General features: G+C 40.1%; 1 protein-coding gene and 1 long non-coding RNA gene across 2 annotated transcripts in view; one reads left to right on the forward strand and one right to left on the reverse strand.

Annotated features, from left to right (window-relative positions):
- Positions 1-911: 911 nt before the first annotated feature.
- Positions 912-12,541, reverse strand: LOC139149350 (uncharacterized). Its single transcript, XR_011556105.1, has 2 exons — positions 12,439-12,541; positions 912-5,656 (listed from the first exon to the last, which is right to left on the reverse strand). It is a non-coding gene; the product is annotated as an uncharacterized lncRNA (long non-coding RNA).
- Positions 12,542-23,358: 10,817 nt separating this feature from the next.
- Positions 23,359-24,283, forward strand: part of LOC139149351 (uncharacterized) — a 58,058-nt gene continuing 57,133 nt past the window's right edge. The window contains exon 1 of the mRNA XM_070721069.1: positions 23,359-23,369. The gene's annotated coding sequence lies outside the window, so the exon portion shown is untranslated. The remainder of the gene's footprint in view (positions 23,370-24,283) is intronic.

Below are 24,283 nucleotides of genomic sequence, written 5' to 3' on the forward strand. Positions count from 1 at the left end.
TGAACAAACAGAAACTTAACATACCCCTTTTCTTATCTTATAAACTCATCTTTCAAAAATAGTTGTAAAGTTTGCCTGCTCGTGCCGATATAAACATAATTTTGAGTGATCAATATAGCGTAGATGACAGAATTTACGTCACCGTTCGATGGAATAATTGCAGTCCTTGTATTTGTCTTCAGTGTTTGCCATCTTCATTACTCTTTACATTTGAATTCCACGTTTCAAAAGTGTCCTGTCATTATTTTCTCTAGCGTGTCCCTTTTGTCAACAAGAGCGCGGAAAATTACGACCCACGTGAATGCTGCGTGTTCGGGAATAATCCTTTTCACCATGGGATGCGCGTGATCGACACATCACGGGTTGTAACAGACCTGGAAAGCGCCACCAATATGACTGTGGAATGTGGCTCTCCACTTGTCTCTCATCTAGACTTGCGGTTGCCATAAAAATATTAGATTCGTAAAAGCACCATACTAAGACTGAAATAAACAAAAACAAGAGACCAATATGTGGGAAAAATAACTGCTTTGTATGATCCTAAACTAAACTTTGCATTCGTTCAGTTTTTCAATGATAATTTCCAACTACAAATTTGGCGGGAAGAATGACGGCGTTTCATGTCGAGTCAAATGCAATATCGAACGCCCCTGCCCTTTTTACATGTGCCAATGAAATGAGTTGGTATTTTTCGAATAACTGTACACAAGGGTATCACTGTATCGTATAATTATATGCACCTACCATGCGTACATTTGAAACCACTTTATGTTTGCTGTTCTGTCTCTGATAAGTTAGCTGACGAATAAAACACTACATTTTATTTTCTGTTGAATACTTGGGAATTTTGTATGCCTACAAGTAAACTAACAAGACGAAAAGATCGAGCGAATGTGTTTCACTGTGAGGGATATTTATTTATTTATTTATTTATTTACTTATTTATTTATTTATTTATTTATTTATTTACATTTTAGAGTAACACACTTACGGACACCCATTTGGTAAAGGCTAACCAAAAGGGCCGTATAGAAGGTTCATGAAAATACTGTACAAATCACATTAAAACTAAAACTGACTTGAACAATACACAAGCCGAAAATAACAGCACTCTCTTAAAAACTAATTGCCATTTGTTTTGGCTGCGATGAAGTAACTTTTCGTTTGACTTACTTGAACAATAGCGAGGTGACCTTCCTGTTTTCGGGCAGTCAACCTCGAAGAAAAGACTCAAATTGCAGGCACCTTTACAATTTACACACTGCTTCCAGGTGCCACAAATTCAATCGTCGGCTAATCATCGATATGACAACCGTAGAGGTATACAAGTAATATGGACGCCCTTTTCGTTTGGAAAACCATATTGAGCTCGTACAGCTGTGGGTACTTCCTTATAACTCTTGGAGCTGTCCTTCTAAATGACTTTGATGACTTTGTGGTATTGATTTTGCGCCATGTTCAATCTATCCGTCACTTCTGACGAGCAGTATCAGTATTAATCGGGACTTGTCCTTCCTCACTTGAGGCCTCTTTTACAGGTTTCTGTGGAATAGGAGATGCTATCCTATTTGCTTTGCTACCACGGGCCACGATATGTATGGTCATGCGCAATAGCGTGGAAGGGGGCTACTTCATAGCTAGAAGTGAGCTGGGACCACACCAGAACACCGGTACGACGCCGGTAATATCTAACAAGGGTGTTTGTCATATATCAATGACACCAGCGCACAATACTTATCATATCAAAGCAAGCGTTAAAGTCATATCGCAATCCACATACGACGCTGAAATACAGGACAAAACTTGGCACTAGAACACAGTAGGATAAATAAAAAAATGATGATGGTGGTGGTGATAGTGTTGGTGATGAAAACGACAAAAACACCATCGTCATCAGATTACAAAAGGTGTAAGTTCGTGAACCGAAATCATGGAATGTTCAATTCGACTACGAAAATGCAGCAAGTATGCTGATAATAAGAATCACTGACAACAACAATCACATCTGCCTCAGTTCCTCACGTAGTTTGGCTTAACATTGTCTGTACTGGGATGGTTGTCACCCATCCAGTGGGTGTGATACCGAACGTTGTTTTGATATCTAGGTATATGTCCTATGGAAACGGTGCCCTTTGGGTTGCGTCAATTATCAATCAATCTATTTTTGGGCACAGATATAGGTACATAATAGTAAATATGGGTACACTGTACAAGATATGGGGACATTTTGTTCTGGATACGTGTACACGTTACCAGATATAGGTTAGATCACTCCAGATAACCTTTAAACTGATCCATTGATGTAAGTGCATCGGTCACTCATGGCTTTCACACTTTGCATACAATATGTTTTACGTCTTCTATGTGAACTAATCTCATTAAGTATCAATGGCGGGTTTCCCTTTTTCTTCCATCATACCCGATACTTTTCCGAAACTAAGCCACAAAACATACAAGACCCCACGGCGCGGCCATGAGGTATCACTTTGGCCCGAAAACAAACAGTAAAGAACACGCTATACCTGGAGTACATGGAACTTCTGTTAATGCGGCTTTCACTGCAATATAACTTAATAAGTCAGGCGAAATGCATACGCATGTCCATACAGACGAGACCCAAGTTTTGAGGACATGACATTGCGCGGCAGTCACTGAGCTGATGTTGATTAAATGTTATACGAGAGCACATTTGTAGAGGATCGCAAGTCGTCGATTAAATGCTCGTTATTACAAAATTCCAAGTTTGTACCGGTCGCGATGCCATCTTGTAAGATAAAACCCACATATCAATTCTCATCATACTGCAATCATCTACCATAATCCTTTACTTCATCCACCAACAATCCTACCCACGTGACAGGTCGCGACACCAATGATAAACCAATTCGACAAAGAGCAAAAAAACACGCCAATGCGGATACACCCTAAATATTTCTAGACATTTCTTTCGCAGGTCATGCATCATAAATGCATCTGAAAATTGTGTCCTTTTTTATTTAAAGTTCCATCCCTCATTGATTAGAACACAGAATCGAGTATGGACGCATGATTGCATCATGCAGAACTCACAGTCTGTGAGATGATGTACAGTTCACAGATGTCCTCGTTATGAGAAACAGGCTTGCATTCAACAAGGGTTTAGACATGAAGAACTCGCCAGCAACATCTGAACTATTGCGTCGACCAACTGATGTAAATCAGTGTGAAATATCTCCAGGTCTACGTACTACTTGTAGATATCGATTTCCCAAGTGCCAGCCAGGTCGCTTCGACGGGCCAGAGCGGCTACTCCTAACCACAAAGGGAAACTTGTTTTATTGTACAAACTTTAAAAAATGTGATTCTTGTCATTGTGAAAGCATCGCATCCCGTTTTCTGAAATGCATGACGAATGGTTAAAGCCTTTGCCTTAATTGCTGTTGGGAAATAACGTATATGCGTTTATCGTGATATTGTTGAACCCCATCGCGTGACTGGTGACATTTTCAGAAACGTATGCTTGACACTATGTTCTTTTCAAAAGGTGCCATGCCCAAAGATTTCTCATCCGGGGCAAACGGCATTCCGAATCTAAAAGGCCCATTATCAGCCTTCCCCTGAGCCCACAATTCTGTGCTCAGCTTTCTGGGCAGCAATGTTCACATTACGCGCCTTGTCATGACGAAACGCCCGGCAACGGGTGAGGAACCGGGGTAGCCCGTTGAATCCATCACGGTCAGAACCAGTTATTAAAAGGCACTGAGTAAACCGTCTGAAGGTAGCATTACCGAGATAAATCCATATTTCGTCCCCTGAATACACAGCTGGTATGCAATCTATCTTTTCTATGCCAATTAATAAAGCAAATTTATAGTATTTGGAAGCTAGCGTACATTGTCAGATAAACAAACCAAAAGAGGAGACCCAGGCGTCTGATTGTTGTCGATTCACGTTTAGTGAGCGCTTTCGATACAAATCGCGATAGCCAAATCTGTGACGTATGACGAAAACGCGTATTTTCGCGCTCATATTGTATTTAACGAGACTTTTTCGCTTCAGGGGCAAATCATCGCCCAATAATGGGGGCTCCGAAGCCTTCGTGGCCGTAGTTAACCCAGACGCGTATGTCATTCCATGTGATATACGATACAGTACTTGTTGTTGTCATCCATTGAATTACAACCTTTGAGCAGATGTAAAGAGAGCGCCTTTTGTAGTCGTCTCCAACAATGCCCGGCAAAATGGCGGAGAAATCTCGTATATTTTCACGTCTGCGAAAATTTACGCGCTAACCCGACATGGCCCGACACTCGTAGAACAGAAGAAATCAAAACCAAATGCACGAAATGTATAGCCCGACAATCAATTACGGAGTTGGTTTACTTAAGGACTACAACGGACTAGACGAACTAAATCGAACGTTTTACGATCTGTTGAATCGAATACAGACCACAGTGACAGTTAGCATTCTAACATCTCCGTATTATTTATGTGGAGGGCGATCGCCTTAATTTGCGGGGAAAGAAAGTGTTACGAGTAGAAAGTGACTGCCCGTGTGTCCAGTCCAGCTCCATGGAGAATTCAACACGCCTGAGGTAAAAAGCCCAGCAGGGCGTCAAGCAACCAAGAACCATTCATACGTCCCGTCATTTCTAAAACACAATATCTTATTGTTGTTGTCCACGAGATTCTCCTCATAATATACATTTTCGCCAGGAAGATCCTCAAGGATTCTACAATATTATTTCATGATGACTGCAACCTACACATGTAAATGTGTGCGTTTCTTATTTGAGTTTTGGGATGGTCGGGATTTGGAAGTTGTTTGATAACTAAGGCATATCCCTTCATCACGATTTCGCGCTCATATGTCTAGAAATGCGAGTTTGGGAAATGGGCGCCAATTTGTCCGTCTTAGCTGAAGGAGTAAGTCGGTACACTTTTGAGCACTGAAGTGAACGCATCGATGCTCAAACCCAACAAGCTTTAGTCTCTTGTATGGAGGCAATGAAGGAAGACAAATTCACCGGTTTCCTTCAGATCACTGTCGAAATGATCCGACAAACCATAAAATACCAAGAGGAATCACGGGAACATAATTGTTTATAGCTTCAGCTATGGCCGATAGTTTATGAATTACAAAATATTCCTGAGCTGATCAAGGGAAGAAACTATTTTGTTATTTTCCGAATTTGTTTCTTGATTTTGGAACTCTGCTGAAAACAACAATGCACATTCGTGTATTACTAGTTCAATAGTTTAGTCGAAGTTCTTGTCTTCTGGCAGCTTTGTGTGAGGTGCAATTTTCAACAAAAATGTCGTACGCTTTGAACAGATTGTTTCTCGATGAGAGTGATTTCAATCAATTCGAAAAAATAATTTTCTCCTTATAAGGTATTGTGAACTTGTAACTGCATCGCTGACATGTCCGTGCCGGGGCTTCTTCTTTCCATGAAAGGCCAATATATTTGCCATACTGGTGCGATTGCAAAGTACTTCACAGCATGGTCAAAAGTAACGCCGATATTGTACCACGATAAGCAGCAAAATAGTGCATTTAAAACTTCAAATTTCTCTCGTCCAAGGAAATGTGTCCCAAGGAAGGGAGGTTGCTTCATAAAAACACGATGAACGTCACCACGGTTACCGATTCTTTCATCCAAACCTTGAATGAAGCCTGTAGAAAAGAGACGAAACAAGATCTTTATCACATCTCAAAGTGGAGAATTAATCACTCTTATCAATAGCAATAATTTGACAGGATACTTAGGTCATTTGGATTTACAAATAAAAGTAAATTTCTCCCACGTTGATTCCTTGTTAAAGTGCTTGATATGGTTTTCTCTCATTTCCGACGTATGTCTTATGTACAAATAATAATTCTTTGGCATTTGCTATCTCTGTGTATTTGTTTTTTGCGTAATTTGCCGGTCACACAGTGGCATGATGATTAAAAACAACTTGAAGTCGTGCCCCCGCTAAGAGAACAGGTGTTGGGTGCACAGGTACGGCGAAAAAAAAACAACTTAAAGAAGTCTGCCTTCCAGGAAAATATTGCCAGGTTAAAGTGAGCAGGGTCACATGATCACATTTTGTTCTCTTATCGTCTTTATCAGTAGATAAGCCCACATTCTCTATTTTATTAACATGGGATGCCGTATATGCGAGAACTATGAGCAAACTGTCACCTGGAGTCCTGTGATGAATAATCTTTTATAATCTGACATAATCTAGTCTGAAAGAGTCAATAAAACCCTTCTTGGTTTACCAACGCTGGCTTCTACATCTCTCCGCTCAGTTGGCCGTCAGCTCAGTTGCGCGCGACATTCTAACCGAGGCTTTCTATTGGCTGTGGCTGTTTGTACCCGGATTCTACCCCACAAAATCTCTCTCGATGAAATAGACCTTCAGTTCAAATAAAAATAAAATAAAGCATAACGGATAATGCCCGTACACACATACACTTGCAAACTTCTGTAGCAGTTTACGGTCCTACACATTCACGGTCCTACAATTTTGGCGATGATTTTCGTGGTATCTCGCACGGGCGATTTTCAAATTCGTCATTTAAAAGAAACATGATTCTCAGAAAATAAAATTATGACTTTTTTTACTGTTGCCGGGACGAATTTGGAGTAAGTACCTTTGGTTATAGGTGAACAAAGCCACTCCATAGAAACACCTGCAAATAATCAACATTGACGTCACTTCCTAGTATATCCTCGTCCGTTTGAGGCAAGACATGAATATGCATATAGGCAGCTTAGACCATATTTTACCACAAAGAAACCCGTCTCGGTTGGTCTAGAACAAATGTTTCTCGCTTGAGAAAATAGATTACATGAACACGCAGATTTATAGGTATAAATTGTAACTCTGTTCAAACAAACTACTTCGACAGCCGGTCGTAGATCTATGGTTACCGAGCTAAAATTCATAATTGTGAAGAGTTTTGGTTCCAAGAGTGACTGAAAGGGCAGGGGGCCTCAACCTGGTCATAACTGATTTCGTTGTAAGCTTGTGCAGCTCATTTAATCAATCATTGGTTATCATTTTCGTCAAGGTGTGCCTTCCTTACTAAACGTGAAGTAAAAAAAGAAGTATCACGCCGACTTCTTCGTTTTAGGAGAATGGGGACAGGGTAGCACAAAGACCATCACTAAGTGAATAGCCAGTCCCGCCCATGTCCCAAGACGAACAAAAGGGTTTGCAGAACGCGACACAGAGCAAATTAACGTCACCAAAAGTCTCATAACTCGATAAATGTAAAAATACTGATCTTTATTTTGCCAGCACTGAAACAATTAAAGTTAGACTTCGGATAATGAGTGGTGTGAAATCTCGACGCGGCACATACCAGAGATTGGATGCGCAGACTCTTCTGCGCTAACGATCAAGGAATTCTTGATTTACAGCGTCCCTACGTAGGCTCATTTGATGGATAGTTGCACAGTGGCATTGTTGACTTAAGCGGCTAAAGCTCATATTTTGTGGGTCATAAAATTTTCAGGAATCCTATGAAAGAACTTGTTGAAAGTTCTCTCGTTGAGCGTGAAATTATGTAGCAGTGCACGGGTTACCGGTGTTTCTTCTGGTTCACAGGAGCGGCTATCCTGACTGTACGGTTTACAATTGCGATACACAATTTACGAGGTGTATAATTTTATCTCAAACCGAAATTGTAAAATGTTATTAGTAGAAAACAAAACGCAAATGAATGGGGTGATTTTCTCCGTGTCAAAGAAAGCTCAATTTGCTAAATAGATGCTTACGTATTATGAACGTCACATGTCCTGACTCAATTCCGTAGGTCAAGTGACCTTCTTGCGCAATGATCAGAGGACGGACTTTCAACCTTGGCGTTCAAACATTTCGCGTCAGAGGTCGAATTTCTGGTTTCTCTTTCTTCAATATTTTAAGACCAGGAAAAGTCATATGATGCCAATGACGTCACACTTGATTTGTCGGCGGCAGTGCTACCCAGGTTATAGTTGCCAAGGAAACGTGACTTGACGCAAACAAGTTGAGGCTTCAATTTCCAATCCCTTGCCGCATAACTTATAAGTAGATGTGAGCAGAGTTGGTGCACACCCTTACAATGCTCATAGCCCTCCGCCGATATTTCAGGGGCAATCTGTCCTTTGAAAATAAAATCTGATCAAAAACCAAGCCTGTCAAAATCTAAATGGTAAAATTTGTACAGACAAAAGAGAAATAAGAGGAGAAAGACTGACAGAAAGTAAGACATAGATTGTGTACCTTAGTGAAAAAGGAACACGACGAGAGTGACAGACAGGCAGGCTTGAATTGGCCAATGGGCGAACACCCTCATTGGCTCGGTAGTAGTTGCTCATGACAAGATTTTTCAAGATGAAAAATGCATTTTACCTGGACCAAATTAATATTTAAAAGCTTAAATCCATCTCTCCTTGTGCAGGACGCCAAAGTAGGCGATAAAACATCACTGACGATAATGTTGTGTCAAATTAATTCTGGAACCCGGCATAAGGGTGAAATGAAAAGAGCAGGGCAAATTACAGGTGAATAATTACCCATTTGCCGCATGTGACGAAGTGATATGTGTGTTTTGCGCCAAACATGGACCAGGCCAACTTCAAAACTGTGATCTCTTCATGCTTTAGCGGCGGTAAACCTGCGTCGTGCAGTCTCATGATTTTGGTGAGGTATATACCGGGAGACGGGGAAAGTTGAGAAGGAAATTTATTCTGTTGGCCCAGTGTTCTTTTGGACACTCATTGTACGACATTACTTGTAAACATTTGATCTCCTGTCTCTCATCCACTATCGTCATATCCTGTCACTGAATGGCGTACATTCGTATAATAAAAGTGTCTATGTCTTGTTCACCTTTCACATCTAGTTGACATTTTACAGCGAACGGAAGGTAAAAAAGTTCAATTTAATGAGTCACTTTTCTTTGCGAAGGAAGTGGCGCTGGAACATTGCCAAATGAATAGCATCGCTCTTCACATGGAACCCGAGAATCGTCTCTACAATTAAGACCGTCTTCGGCGCAACTTTGGAAAAAATATCCCCGAAACCATCCGATTAGGTGCTTCGTAAAACATTTTAAATCGGCAGACATAGTTGCAGAGACGATAACTCCTAGGATATGTTTAAACTCTCTGTGTTTCGCAGTGTCAAAATTTCCTATATTGCATAAAGACAAAAAAAAGCAGGACGGATAAATTTACATAATTGTGTGGGCTCTTGCAGGAGAATTTATTCGACCTGGCAAGTATATCTGCCGGTGTTTTTGCATCTGTAATAAATGGGAGTAATTTACCTCCCGTGTATGCGTTGAAATTACCAGCTAGTACCCGGCAGGGTGTGTTTTATCTATTTTTTCATATTAGAGATAATGACTTGTTTATCTCCCTGTCACGTGATAAGAATTGCTAACCACTTTCCATAAGGTGGTAAGCGAAAATTACATAAAAAAGTGAAGTTTGATTTGGTCGATTGGGGCCGTAGTCAAAGCTGCATGTTGACTTGTTGCCATTCCTCGGAGTACACCTGTTGGTCGCACAGACCAGAAAGAGCAGTAGAGACGTTCGTACAGTAATAAGTAATTTAATTCAACCAACATTTCCTTTTCAGTTTAAGTCACTAACAATATGGTTTGGTTGATAATAATGGCTCATTTTCTGTAGTAGATTTTTACAGCTAGCTCTTCTGTAACTTTTTATTTGCATTTCCACTGCCCACTGTAATTTGCTGCTCCTGTTGTTTTCAGTGAATCCCTGCTTTAAAAGGGCTGCAACAAATAAATAAAATAAATAAAAGTATACTGAGAATCCATCAGAAAAGCAGAGGAATACCCGACAACTTCAGACAGAGGGATATGGTCTTCTAATGCATATCGAGGTCGATGACGTGTACAGAGTTTATTGGGGAAACTGAGCCAAGGAAACACGTGAGACCAAATTCGTGCCGAGTAGACTGAAATCGATAAATAATGGGAAAGCACTATCAGCCTGTTCCCCTTGCAAATATCATGTTTTTCCTGCCCGAATGACTCCAGATAAACTGGATTTGCAGACTAACCTCTGTACAGCGTTAGTCTTCAGGAAGTGTCACAAAAAGTGTAATAATAAATGTATTTTTCGACCTTTTGGCTCTTATCGATCGAATTGCCCCTTTCGGAAATTATCTCATGATTTCGCCTCTACGTTGAATTTTGGAGCACACTGCGAATGTGTCCCGAGAAAATGAGTCCCAGAAACCATCTTCTACCGACTGTATTCCCATTTTTGGTAACGCCACTGCTGACTCTATCAAGAACCTGTCCACTTTCGACGTTTTCCAATCGTAAAACGGAGTTTGAAACGATACTCACTCCGACCTCCGTCTACTTCTTATCATTTTTCACTCAGGGAAGCTCTCTACCCGGGTAGTCTCGTTGGACAGGGTCGTTGAAGGCATTTACAGCTTGGATAACCTTATGACAAATTTATGTTTCAAGGAAACCGCGATAGTAAATTTTAAAGTAAATAGATATCCAATATAAGTTCACGAAGGAGAAAATTAGAGCCTACAAAATACAAAAAGCCACTTGTAAATTACGACCATAAAAGAGCATATTGGGTGAACTTAAGTGTGCATTGACACGCTATGTTCGCTTACGAGAATGGCCGCTGTTAATAGAAATACTAGTGCTTGACACATTACGAGGTCGTTTAAACCTAAGTAAAACTGAAGTGTTGAACCTCCAGTCTTAATTTCAACGGGAAATAATGAATTAGACATCGTAAATTAGAATACCTGAAGCAGTCACGAACGATGTGGTGGAATGGGAGAAATAAAGCTTACTTACATAGGGCAGGTGACTTGAATTCTCATAAAAAATCATTCAAAAGTCAAAAAGCGTTCATGTTGATTATTTAATGTTATGAAGATAACCACAAGCCTAGTATGAATTTTGGAACGCCACCTGTCTCTAAGGTTTGTATTTTTCTCGCGAAACGTGTGAAAAGTTTAGGGGAGGGCTGCAGTAAGCTGAACAGATTTGACCGTGCAACAAATTGCAGAAGTGTATATATCCCATCAGGTAAAGAAATCTACGAGTCCTCAAATGTAAAAATAATCCAACAGAATGGCTTTAGACTACATGCTAAGTTATCGAACGAAGGAGACAATGTAAATTACAATGTTAAATATCATTCCTGATGATGTCAGATTATACAGGGTGTGAATACACTGACAATTCATGACCGACGACCTTCCCCTTATACGTTCGCCATTTTGAGTTGTTGTGCCAAGTCATCTGGCATAATGCATTTACCATATGCCCAACGTTTCCAGTACTTCCAAATACGTCACCTACCTAGTAGCGATGTGAATATTGGTATAAAAGAGGGATATTTAGCATAAAAAAGTTAACCAAGGGGACAGACGATAACATTTGCGGGATGTTCCGTGCTATTTTTGTTTTGAAAAAAAAAACGGTCGCCGTCCAACGAAGCACTTCAATATTCCGAACTAAGGCGATCCAAAACAGTTACGATGGTACATAGGCCACTGTCTTCAGAAATTGGTCACATGTTATGAACAGAGCGTAACAGTGGATAATAAATGGGTTTTTATACCTATTCTTCGTTAAGAAATTAGATTATACACTGTGAATGAAGGGCAGGATTGGTGGATAAGCCGAGCCGCAAATCTGTTTTTGACAGGAATGAGATGCGACTGGTCAGTCAATATTTAACTGTGATCCATAATGCTCTCCATGCCACATTCTACAAAAATTAACAACGTCCAAAGCCGCCATGGATGTGGATGCACATAGCAATGATACAAAAGTGATACTTTATAAAGCTATACACCGGACTGTGATCACTAAGTTAAAAAATTCGGCCTTGATTGATAGCAAGGTAGCTCGTGTCTTGATTTGATAACGCAGTCAATTTGAGTTGTACATACCTGATTAAAATATTGGAAATTCTCTTCTCTGTTTGCTTGTTGTTTTGGTTTGTTATGTAACATTAAGCGTTTCCCTTTCTAATCAATTTTTGTCGGCGTCGCAAATAAAAAACGGTGACTAAGCTGTCAGGGAAACGGTGAAAAAGTATTATTTTGCAGGGAATAAGTGACGAACCGATGTGTCATTTTCATGTTAAAATTACTTTGGGGGATAGTGTTTCTTACGAGGAGGAATATCACCGTCAATTTTTGATTGAACCGGGGATATTGTTGTCATTTAGGGATATATATCTGAAGGTCATACAGCTGACGGTGGAGCTTGTGAAGTGAGCACAACCTTCAATGTCTATTGGTTCGAGGTTTCCAGAACATGGAGAAAATTCAATGTGTTTCGACCTTTCACAATACCACAAACACTATTTGATCAGCTAAGGTATGGCGTTGTCGTCTTTAGGATGTAGAGAAAAAATGAACACATCGTGCTCAGGCCGACATTTTACAAGTTTGAACACTTACACAAGTGATGAAGACAATTTTCTTCAGAAAACCCACGTTGGATATCCTCCTGGAAAACGACATATGGGGAGCCAGCGACTTTCATAAAACAACTACGGCATAAGCTATAGGTCGTCTGATCAATCAGGCGCTGGTTTTGGTGTAAATTTTTTACAGAAGATGTGTTAATTATTTTATCAATGATTGACAGTGAAGATCTTACTTAAAGTTTTATCATTAATCTACGACCATATGCTGGCTAAATAACTGTGAGTGGGAATCTCGGGGAAATATTGTCTGTGAGCGGCAACCGTTGCTGTTGCTTGTCTTTCATAGATTATTAAGAATTACATGAGTAGAAACTGATCGTGTCGGTGACTAATTCTAAAATGTTCTTTAATGAAAGTCACAAATATAAAGAGAAATTAGGCTAAAAACCATCCTTTAATCTGTATGAGAAGTCATGAAAATTTAACATTTTTAAGGTCTGTATTCTTCTAGTCATCTCAACATTTCGAAATTTTCTAATTTAAAGATTCTCAGTTTCTTGAGATGTAATGTTCTCTCTATTGAGATAAATACGCCTGATAGTGACCTGTTTTGTGAAAAATTGTGGATATCCCCGAAATAGAAAATGCCATAAACAACACCGCTGTGAACTTGGTCAGAAGATCGGAGATGTTTCCACGCTTAACTTCATAAAGGGATCCTCGTACCGGTCCAGTTTAATGTGTCACTTTCTACAATTATTCGAGGTACTTAGATATAACTTTCGGGGGAACTACAAAAGGCTTCCTTCAGCGAAAGTATCTCATTTTGATGTAAATATCAGAAAATGTAGCTCTTTCATGCCTGAAAACCTTGAACTGTCACAGTTTCATATCAGTCCTTTGAACGCGCCTGATGAACTCACCGCCGCTGTAGTGGCAAAGACTATGGTGTCGAAAATAATTCGTCGTTCTTCTCTCTCCGCTCCGTCGTTGTTGGCAACACGAATTTGGAAACCCGACTTCGGAAATAGAACACGAGGCTAAAAAAGTTAATTTGAAGGAGGTCACAACATGTGAAAGAACGCTAGGATACGTCCTGCCTTTGACATGAACGGCGTTAGATGTAGAGTTTCAGGTAATTGTGTTCATTCAAGAGTTGCAGTGAATTTCACAGCGTAGGGTGTTGCGCATTCATAGGCTGGACTCAGTGCTTTTCCGATGACTTAGTCGAAGATATCTGTATTCAGGCCTGTTTTCATCGATACACTCGTCGAGTTGTCGATAATTCGTTGTACAGCACTGCGACTGGAGTAGTTGCCTACACTTCTGCCGACTTGTGACAACAGATCTCATCTCTTGATTTTGTTGCCGTCATGCTGTCGACGCGTTAGCAAGACTGCAAGCACTACTTAGTGTAATATTACGCAAAAGGTGATGAAGACAGCTTGACCTTTCTGTCTGACGTCTCTGAAATCCATTTACCCGTCACCTACATAATGAAATTGAGATATTTAAGGTTGTTACTTGTCTCACAAACTACAACCTCACATCATACAGCAAGAACAGTTTCGTTACCTCGTTTGTATTTCTTGGAGAGTTGAAAAGCTCGACCGAAAAAAACGGCGTTGTTTTTGCAGCCCATCCTTCCCTTGCGATATTCATCCCCGAATTCGAATAATTGCAAAAGGTGAGAGGTGTATCGGCAAAACCGGCCCCTGTGTATAGAATTGGTATCAATAAAACCATTCCGCATGGTGATTTTGGCAACATCTGTTGTGATCGAAGGAACGGCGGGAAAAGGACTTGAGCACGATTCAATTCAAAATGTCCTTCTGTCGATATAAGGACACTGGATTCTATATTTCCATTTGTAACTGCTTTCCAACAGTGATAAACTTTTGGAACGTTTCGGATGGGTTCTTTTCGCTACAAGGCTTAATAAGGCAACAAAAGGATTAAATACATAATTAATAAATTGAGTTGTTGTCATTCTCGTCGTAGCATGAAGTCGATAATACAGTGTCACAGACTATCACTGAATTAGATAAAAGTATTTCACTTAAACTTGAATTTCTCTCCGTAGCTTACACCAAAAGAATGCTTCTTTTTCACTTGATAGTCTTGTGGGATTTCCTTGTCGGTAATTTTTAAAGGATTTTGAAATCGATTGTGACCTCGTTTGGGTGTTTGTTTTCTTCTCGGCCTGTACATCCACGATCACTGGTCTATTTTAGCTCTCTAAAACACCATTCCAAGCTTACATAGTGACCATGACTTATGGGATCAAACATGCATTTAGTTATTGTTCGGTTGCCAGAGTTTTCTTTTTGTACATTGTCAGTGAAAAGAAAACTTGAAAATATTATTCAAATTCAAAATCTCAAAGTAATTTTATACAAAGAGATGGATGCAAAATGCATGGAGTTGCTTGACGACTACAGAAGTAGAAAGGATCCGGCTTTTCTTTTTAGAAGTATGTGGTCCAGAACTGTTTCTCTTGCAAAATTCGACATACATGGAACCAAAACACAAACTGTCAGCGGAAATGGTAAAGAAATGGTAAATTTTCCTTCGTCTGAGGAATAATTTTGGCCTGACGTTTTCATGTTTTCGATTGCTCTGTCATGGGTAGATTCCTCTGTACACAATGATTTCAACTGCATAATCACTGCTATGTTTAAACCCAGTATCAACCCCTCATCTTCCAGACTAGCTGTTACTGACTGTTGTGACAAGGAGAACGAGCCACCGCAACTGCGATACTCACGAAAACCGTCATCATTTTACTGGGGCACTGTCAATTTGAAAGAGAAAGCTGAAGTTATAGGACTGATCAACATTTCGAATTAAGAAAATTGCCTGCATACTGCCCAAGTAACGCCTTTGCTTTCGTTATCCATGGAGATGGTCAAGGAATCACAAGGACGTTTTCGGCCTTTCCCAGTGCCTTACAAAATGGCGATGGTGGAAATGTCTTGTCTTTGTACGTAATCTACCAAAATTTTTCCCATTTTTATATCCACTAGTTTCCCCTTGAATTCAGTTATCTAGAACTTGGACGGGATATGAAAGGTCAACGTATGGACATGTTTCAAAATGCCGTTTCGTTTCCCTTCAAGAAGCCTTTTTTCTTAAGATAATGGCACAAACAAACCATATCAATGTTTGCATGTATACATGCACTGTTATTCACCAAACCACGCCCATCGATATACATGTCTAGGGGTAGAGTTCCTTTGCAATGATGACTCCTCTTTCACAGTTGTACAATCTATGGCGATGTCTTTGTTCGATTCCCTAATGTTCTCAAATTGCTCTGAAACGTTGATAAAGCCCGCGTTTGTTACGGTGCCATATATCAAAGGTAGATACTGCTTCAAGAACTTTATAGTCCCTTCTCTTAAAAAATTCGCTATAACCATACCATTATAGAGGAGAATCATAGACCCGGGAGTATTTGAGAAAGCAATTTAAGTCCTGTTATTGCAATGATCTGTGTAGTCGCTCTCAGCGAACAAATGTTCTTGTTTCCAATAAGACTTGTGAAAAAGCGACCAATTCTCTTCCATTTGTATCAAGATATTATATCAAATGAAGGTTTTATCGATTTCAACGTAGCAACATTTTATTCGTGTCTTACTCTCTGTGTGTAATAACATCAGGGGCCTGTTAGGGGTGTCCTCTGCCGGGACGGTTTTTTCCCCCAAACAATTTACAAAACATATTTGGAGTAAACAAACAGTGTAAGTAAAAGTGGTGAAAATTCGTCTCTTGCCAAGGCATGTGTTCGACATCAATTTGTCTGTAATACAACCACATAACGAGCACAACCCGAAGGATATAAATCATACCCCAAATAAACCTATCAGACTTTCTATTAAAAAATGTGGGCGGTTACATGGCTGGGCGGTGTCCCAATGTTTAGGACCGCTTACAATTCCGGCCAGCGATTCGGTGACGGTGGACCTTGTCTCGGCTGCTGTCTGCATTATATAGTCGTAAGTCTACTCACTCGAATTTCAAAGCATCGATCTCAGAATCGAACTTTTTGTGCAGTCTTCTGGGTTTTTTTGGATTAGTTGAAGTCCATAGTCACTAAGACAACCAGGATTGGAACCTGTTATCGATTATCTTTTAATACTCATTGAATATTGTTCTGTCATCTGAACTCTAATTTAGTTAAAATCCCTTCTCGAGATTTTGACAAGAATTTATTTTCAAGCTCCTCACACCATTAATCCTTCGTCAGTTTTTTCGCATCATTATCGTAGTATCTTATCGCTTAGTATCTGACATTTTGTCCTTTCGTCTGGCTTATTTTATGGATCGCTTTCTCTCTCTTCAGACTGTAAGAATCCGTGTCTTTATAGTTGGTAGCGCTCAAATTCATTTTTGACGCCGATAACTTGGTCGCGTATATTGTCGTACTTGCATGGCGCTCTTCCGTACAAGGTTTCGTCAAATACAAAATAGTGAATTCGGGATGAGGCCGTTGCCTGATTGCGTCATCTTATCGAAAGTTGTGCATAAACCCGTACATGTTAACGGGTCAGCCAAGCTCTTTGCTCTCCGCCATTGCACGTTGAAAAGTCCCTCAAATAGTTTCCCAGAGACTTAAATTGCAAATATGAGACAAGTACAAGTTTGTCTTTACGTTTATAACTCATCATTCTCTCATTGAGAGATTTTCTTTGGTAACTCGAGGACACAAATCAAGTTTAGCGTTGGCTGTTACGTGGCACTAGGAGACGTGTAAAAGGCGCCTGATCGAACACTATACAGACGAAGCCTATCTCCGATGTTTATCATTCCACGTTTGTCTCCATGTCTTGGATTTCGCCAGACGGAAGAATTTCATGAAATTCTGTGATGGGCACATGCAGCCAAAAGAGCACAGCCAACCAGGGCAGAAACAGATGCAACGCGAAGATGGCAAAGGGGAATAGCGCCGGAGTTGATACACCTGCGCGTATTCATCAAATGTCCTCACGTAGAAAAAAAAAACATGAATCATTCGTTTTCTCTCTTCTCTACCTCTTTCCTTGTAAAAATTCAAAACTTCAAGATTTTGTCATTCAGAAACATATCACCTGTAAATTCATACATTTTGATTTCAAGTTGTTTTTCGCAAACATATGCTGATAGGAGAGCCATCCTCTGTTTCTGAAACTTCATACTTGGAAGTATTAGCAAGTAACTTGGGAGGCATATTAGCATGAAAATGATAGCTAATCTTTGAATTTCTCGATAGGCATAATGGAATTATGAAGATGAATGTTTGACTAAGTCGACCTATATAATCATAGTATTCAACGATAAATTCACCAGGGGGTTGGGTCGTATGCCACAGTGCATTTTCTAAATATAACCTTTTGTTGGGAAATATCATAACCCTTGAGTTTGTGTGTCTGAAGAAGCGTTGGGTTAAAGGATCTCCGACGCCTTCTGTCTGTTGGGTTTGTACAGGTTTTCTTGCTCTGTCTGTGATGGGTTTCATGGGCAAAAGGCAGTCTTACGTAGTCATGCACGGTTGTGTCGGAATAGGACTCCGATCAGGCGACCATCGATTACTCGTTATTGCACGTAACCGTTAATTATTAATCAAACATCAGTCATTGTCACTTGTAACATCAGTCTTCTGGATAATTTGAAATTAATTTGGCCTTTACTTCATGTTTCGTGAGTCATGAAAGTTCACCGGCGCAAAACAATAACCCAGTCCTGCCGTAATTTTCATTGGTGGAAATATCACAAGCTAATCATAAACATTGTACCCTGCCTGTTTATTGTTTTGATGACCCCGATAGTGGGGAAGAATTGCGCGAGTGTTGGACTATCAGCAACGAAGAACGATAGACCCACAGTAATTTATTTATTTTTATCTTTATTACCCAAAATGCCACATCGCACAATCGACAAATGCCATAGTCACTGTTTTGTAATCGCAACATGCCCTACGTGTACAGTCATTTAGCACCTATCACACTGACCATCGTTGATAAATTTGATTTTGGTTGTTTTTGTTCTGATTATTTTGTCATTGTGACGGTTGAAGTATTCGGTTGCGATCTTTATCGGGCCTTCTATGGTGACGTTTCGGCTTTTATGGGTTCTGGAATGGGTGATCCAAATATCACAGGGGAATCTGCTATCGTTTGTTAAGCCATTTAGACACACGCACGTATTGTAGTTGCATAGTCAGCTTGCGTGTGTGATGCGTTTCTCACCTCAAATACTGTGCTGAGACAGTATACCTATTAGAAATTCAACCTGCTGGCTAGTAACTCAGAGCAATTTTTATGTTTGTGAACGAATCATTTTTCCCCCATCAGTGTTGCTCGTCACAATCCACTTTCGAAACCAAATGACGAAAATATCAGAATTGTTATTTGAGTCTCTGTAACTGTGATCAGAAGATGTTGAAAGTTGCACATTTTCTTAAAATGCTACGAACATTTCCCGAATATCAAAATTATTGTTTTGATTTCAAATACTCAGCCGTTAGAAAATGGAACGGAGCCGAAGACATGGCAATTTTACATATAAGCAAGTGAAATATCGTTCTTTGAAGTTAAGGTGGACGTACGTGACTTGACAATATTCATTAAAGCGACTACCATTTCAATATTCACCAATTGCTCTCAACATGATGGTGCTCATTTCGTAACACAAAGCACGGTTGTCATGTTTGAAAAGACAAATGGATTCTGGGATCATGGATGAAGACAAACCAGTTCTGTTTCTAGAAACGAAGTTCGTTGAACTTTCTTGGGCAGGCAGAAGACTCCTTTCATGCTGTGAATGAAACGCCAAAAATTCAGAGCCTGAATGTCATACATGGCCGAACAGGGTTGTGCGCATTTTAGGATAGTGTGCTTATTCGCAAATCCGGACCTCGTTCTTCCATTTTTTTTTTGGCCGTATTGTTTATCCAGAATACGAAATTGAACTAAGCCCTTTCCCTTGTCGTCATGCCCATGCCCTGCTATATTTACTGTAAGACGAAAACTCAACCTGCTTAAGGTCAGGCGGTAGCAGGAATAAATATATCATGGTGTTTGAGGTTTGTGACTTTGCGTTTAGAAACAGAGACAGTGATACGACATTTAACCCTTCGAGTGCTGCAATTTTTCCAACCAAAACTTTAGTGTAACATGTATCAATTTTTACGATTTTTCTGTAATTTTTTTAAAATTATTTTTGACCAAATGGACATCACATTTCATTGGGTACAGTTTATTATCAAAACTTTGCCAAAAATCTGAAAAAAATGACTGGGTTATATTTTACGAGCGCGGCAAAAATTGACTTTGGAGCTCAAAGGCTTTAATAATTCATTGTCAGGGTAGCTCTGCCAAGATTTTTTGTTTCACTTCAACCTTTTTGAAAAAACATTTCCATGACTAATTTCAGTACTTTTTTGTGTTGCCTGCATTTTTTGATTCCCATCGCCATTTTTCGTGCAAACGGATTGCTGATACTGCACAAGGCGGAGACGCAATACCCTACTTCCCTCACGCGCGATGACGTACATTTCGCGCCAATTGCGCGTTGTCGCCGATAGTCTAAATTAAAATAAGGTATCCTTGGAGATCTCGAGTGAATTGAATTGCTTTCCATCTGCATGACCGAGTACTTTAAATGGATAAACTACCACTTTAGCGATTCTTTATGGCTGGCTTGGAAACCTCGTCCATAAGGCCATGCAGGAAGTGGAATTATTGTCCCCAGCGATAAGTACTCATGTCGACAACTTCCCTTGGTCCGAAAAGTAGGGTACTAATCTGTGGTATTCATCAAGAGGCCCCTCGCACATATTTTGTCCAAAAATAATTCATTATCTTCCTCTAAGCTATGTTTGGTGCTTTAATTTGTATCGGCAATGCATACGGTGATGGTCAAAAAATCGAAAATTTTAGGCCTATACAACGGTACGACTTTTGCAACTTTGCTCAACAAATTGTTTCCGATTGGGTGTTCCTGTGAGAAAAAAAAAGAATAGAAAATAAAAAAAGTGACTTTTGTTGCGAGATGTATTATCAAGATGACTTAGACACTGATGTAATCAAGCAAACCACTTCACTTTGCACCAAACCATTCTACAACTATTTAATTGTTGATAACCAGGGCAGGCTATTTGTGATCATGTGACCACGCAGTCTCCCGTACGTGGCCACGCATGCTCTGCAGGCCGATTGTACCTGTCGTCATTGCAAGGCCCCGAGTCTCCGCCATGGTCACTTTCAACTCAGCGCGCAATACGCTATACACCATGCAATGGAGTTGAATTTTTTCCGGGCTGTATTCAATGGGTCCTGTTCTTCTTTAGCGTTTCTTGTCGTGTCTGTTTACTGTGTTTTCATTATCGAAACTTTTTTTCACAGTTAATATTGATGAAGTGTGTCAAAAACTACTAAAATATGAATGATATTAATCGCAGAACACAAAAGGAGAACGCAACCAAGAATATCTTGTTGGATAACGTACTGATTTCATGCAGTGCTCCGGTTAGAGACGGCAAATTAAAGCCAAAACATTACCATACGTATTACTCTTTGTCGCGTTCATCACAACGAGACCTTGTTCAAGATATCGCATCACTTTATACTCTAGATGTGTGGAGCTGTTGTCCCCTCATGGAAATAAAATGATGAAAAAGATGAGGGGAAGTAGTTTGCAGTAAGCAAAAGTTAAAAAATACGTGTTGCGTTAATGGTCAAAGCCGAAGTAGTCGGTGAAAAAAAAAAGAAAAAACCGCACCACCGCATCATTTTTTCCAATCAAATATCACAGACCAGAAAAGGTCGTTTTCCTCTCTTGTTAGTCTGTAGACTGACTCTTAATTAGGATTGCGTGCAGTTCGAATATTGACGATCAAACTGGGGGAAATGTACGTATGCAGCCAAAAAAGCGACAAAGGACACTTAAAACTTTGTCGTGCACCAAAGTGTTGAGTTGATGAAACAGACGTATCTCTTGCATGAGATTTAGAACGCCTTTCCTCCGGCATCTCTGTTTACGGATGGCAACTGCTCAAAATAATTACTAAAGTACACAAAATAAATAACTAGTCGGACGGTCCAAAGCGTTACCCTCGCGGGTGTTGGGCAGTTTCACCTCCGTTGCACACGCTTATATCAACCCTACGCCAGCTTCATAACCGACAGGCCATCTGCCTCCCTCGGCAGTCAAATTTGCACCATCTTTTCCAAATGTTAGGACTCACCGACGAAATGTGAGTGAGACGGCTACATCAAATTATCAATAACTTCTCCACATTAGAAAGAGATTCAAAAGAGGAGAGTGAAACACTGTTTTTTAATATGTCATATCACAACGGGAGGAAGGATGTTGACAAGATGGAGTAAACATGGCAGAGAAGATCAAGAGACTGGATAATATAAGCAAGTAAATGGCGAAAGTAACGTGGCGTATCGAATAACGGAAAATCCCCACCCACGGCATTTGCATACACCATCCTGATTCAGTTTACATCAACTTGCAGAACTTTGACATTTGCAAAGGATGCACGCATTAATATCAGTTTTCGATTACTTATCGATAAAAATGATATGATATACGCCTTGTATTTTGAGTTCCAATCTGATAAAGTAGTTTAGAGATCGGGTAAGAGCCAAGATATTGCCGTGCCCAAGCCACAGGTCACTCAAAACCATCGGCCAATGATAAATCGCCTACCTAAGACACTTTATGCATTTTCGAACAATTTTATTGGCCAGAATATTTTTTAAACAAGAAGAGAATTTTAAGGCTACAGGTGTGACTATGCGCTTTCAAGGGGTCAAGTGGCTTACGCAAGGGATGTAATACCCGTTTGTCGTTTATTCAATTACCCTTCACCTTCAAAAAGTCTCAATAACCTCCGTTAGTTAGGGGGAAGAGCCATGCCATTGTTTCTCGATAGAGATCGATAAGGTACAGTAACTTTTAAGAGAAAGGGGCATTGGTACCCCCTCCTTTTGTCTGAGTGACAAATTTCTCAATTAGGAACCTCCCCCTTTAAATCCCACTGGGGGAAAATACAAGGAGCTGTTCAATTTCGCTCGTGACGAAAAATATGGTTTTCACTGTGGTGTAATCTCACCTTGGAGAGCATGACAGTATTGCCATTGATTGCGCGCATCTAGCAAAATTCGTCATTCCAAGAGCAATTTCATACCAGGCGTCTTAATCTCAGTGATAGATGTACGACCAAGACTTGGTCATTTCCTCCGTCTGAGCTGTGTAAGTCCCAGGAATCAATAAGAACCTGGTGTTGTGCGTTTGTCCCAGTTGGAGGGGAGCACTCTATCCACAGTTTCTGACAATATTAAAAATAAATCAAAACTGATATATTTTTTATTAATTAGCAATAAAATATAGGAGGCAGGTTGTCTTGTCAAAGCGTTAGTTTTAGGATAGATCATGTGCGGTTTCTTTTTTGATTTATAGCAAATTTACCATATTTTCATATTTTTTTCGGTTAAGTTTGGTGTACATTGTTTTTAGGATTACCTTTACGAATATATTGATGGAACAATAAGCAACGCGATAAACATCAGCAAGTGACAGCAATGTTGAAAAAACCCAGAGAGTTAGAATTAGAACTTATTAAAATACAATTCTTAACATTGACTATGAGCTGTGATTCCGGGGGAATCGGGGAAAGTGATAAATGTGGGAGAAAAAAGAAGGAAAAGTATTTCGCAGCCTGAATGTGGCTTGTCTTTTCAGCGAATTGTGAATGCAGCGATGTGGAACTCTAATAAATCTCCGGTGATTATCAGATGGCTAAAAACATTGCAGTTCGAACTAGCAATAGTACGAAACAGATCGTACACCTCCAGGCATAATGATGTCAAAATATATCGATCATGTCATATGTTTAGAGCGACTCCGAGTCAGATTTCCCCTGTTCCTTCTGTACACGTGAGCATAGACGCCCAGTTGCTTCCAGCACAGGTAAGGAACGTAGCCAAAACGACGGCCTTGTTATATTGCTAGCGACGATTTTCCGTGCGCCCGGCCTTACGCTCATACAGACTACGGAAGATCTAGGATTCTACTCAGCGCGTTACCTTCATTCTTCACCAAGAAGTAGCGATGAGAGAAGCCGTCGAGGTTTTATACAGTACCTTTAGAGCTATGCATCGTTTTTCAAAATATAGAAATACCTTTTGAAGATTGTTTTATGCCGAGGAAACTGTTTAACTGTATGGAAGCACTTGGTAAGATTGCAATACGCTGGGTCGGTAAATCTACAGTGTTCGCTGCTTTGGAATTTTTACAATTGTCGTTTTGGGGGGAAATTTATTAAAATTCACGACGCGCTGCAAAAGCGAATGGTCCACTGTGGAAATCGTATGGTAATTTTGTTTTAGGTAATTAGGACGACAGACCGATTCCTGTCTATCAACGGTGCTGTACAACTAACAGCCAATTTACAGTATGTATACAGTCGATTCTTTGACTCAATGTAGAGGGATGAGTTGAACCCAAGTACACTGCCACTGTACCATCACCGCGAAGAATAGCGCCCATAAAAGCGGGCTCCAGCCCTTTGTAAGCCGAAGATCCGATCTTAATATCTTCGTTTCGGTTCAAGCGATGCCCGAGATCCCTCGTTCTCCGAACCGGTGGCCATCTGCCGATAAAAACAAAGAGGAAACATCTTGGGCGCTGTTTTACTAAATGAAAGCGTACGCCGGGTACGCCATTTATGATTTGTTGACAAAAAATCCATGACGCTGACACTGAACCGGTTATGATAACACAGAGATGCGCCGAAGACCTAACATATATGTACATAATCTATAAGTTGACGCCGTACCGCGTAAAAGCACTCCCACGAGTTCACACTTTAGGATAGCCGTCTG

The sequence above is a fragment of the Ptychodera flava genome, chromosome 14 (genome assembly GCF_041260155.1).
Source record: "Ptychodera flava strain L36383 chromosome 14, AS_Pfla_20210202, whole genome shotgun sequence".
NCBI classification, from domain to species: Eukaryota; Metazoa; Hemichordata; class Enteropneusta; family Ptychoderidae; genus Ptychodera; species Ptychodera flava.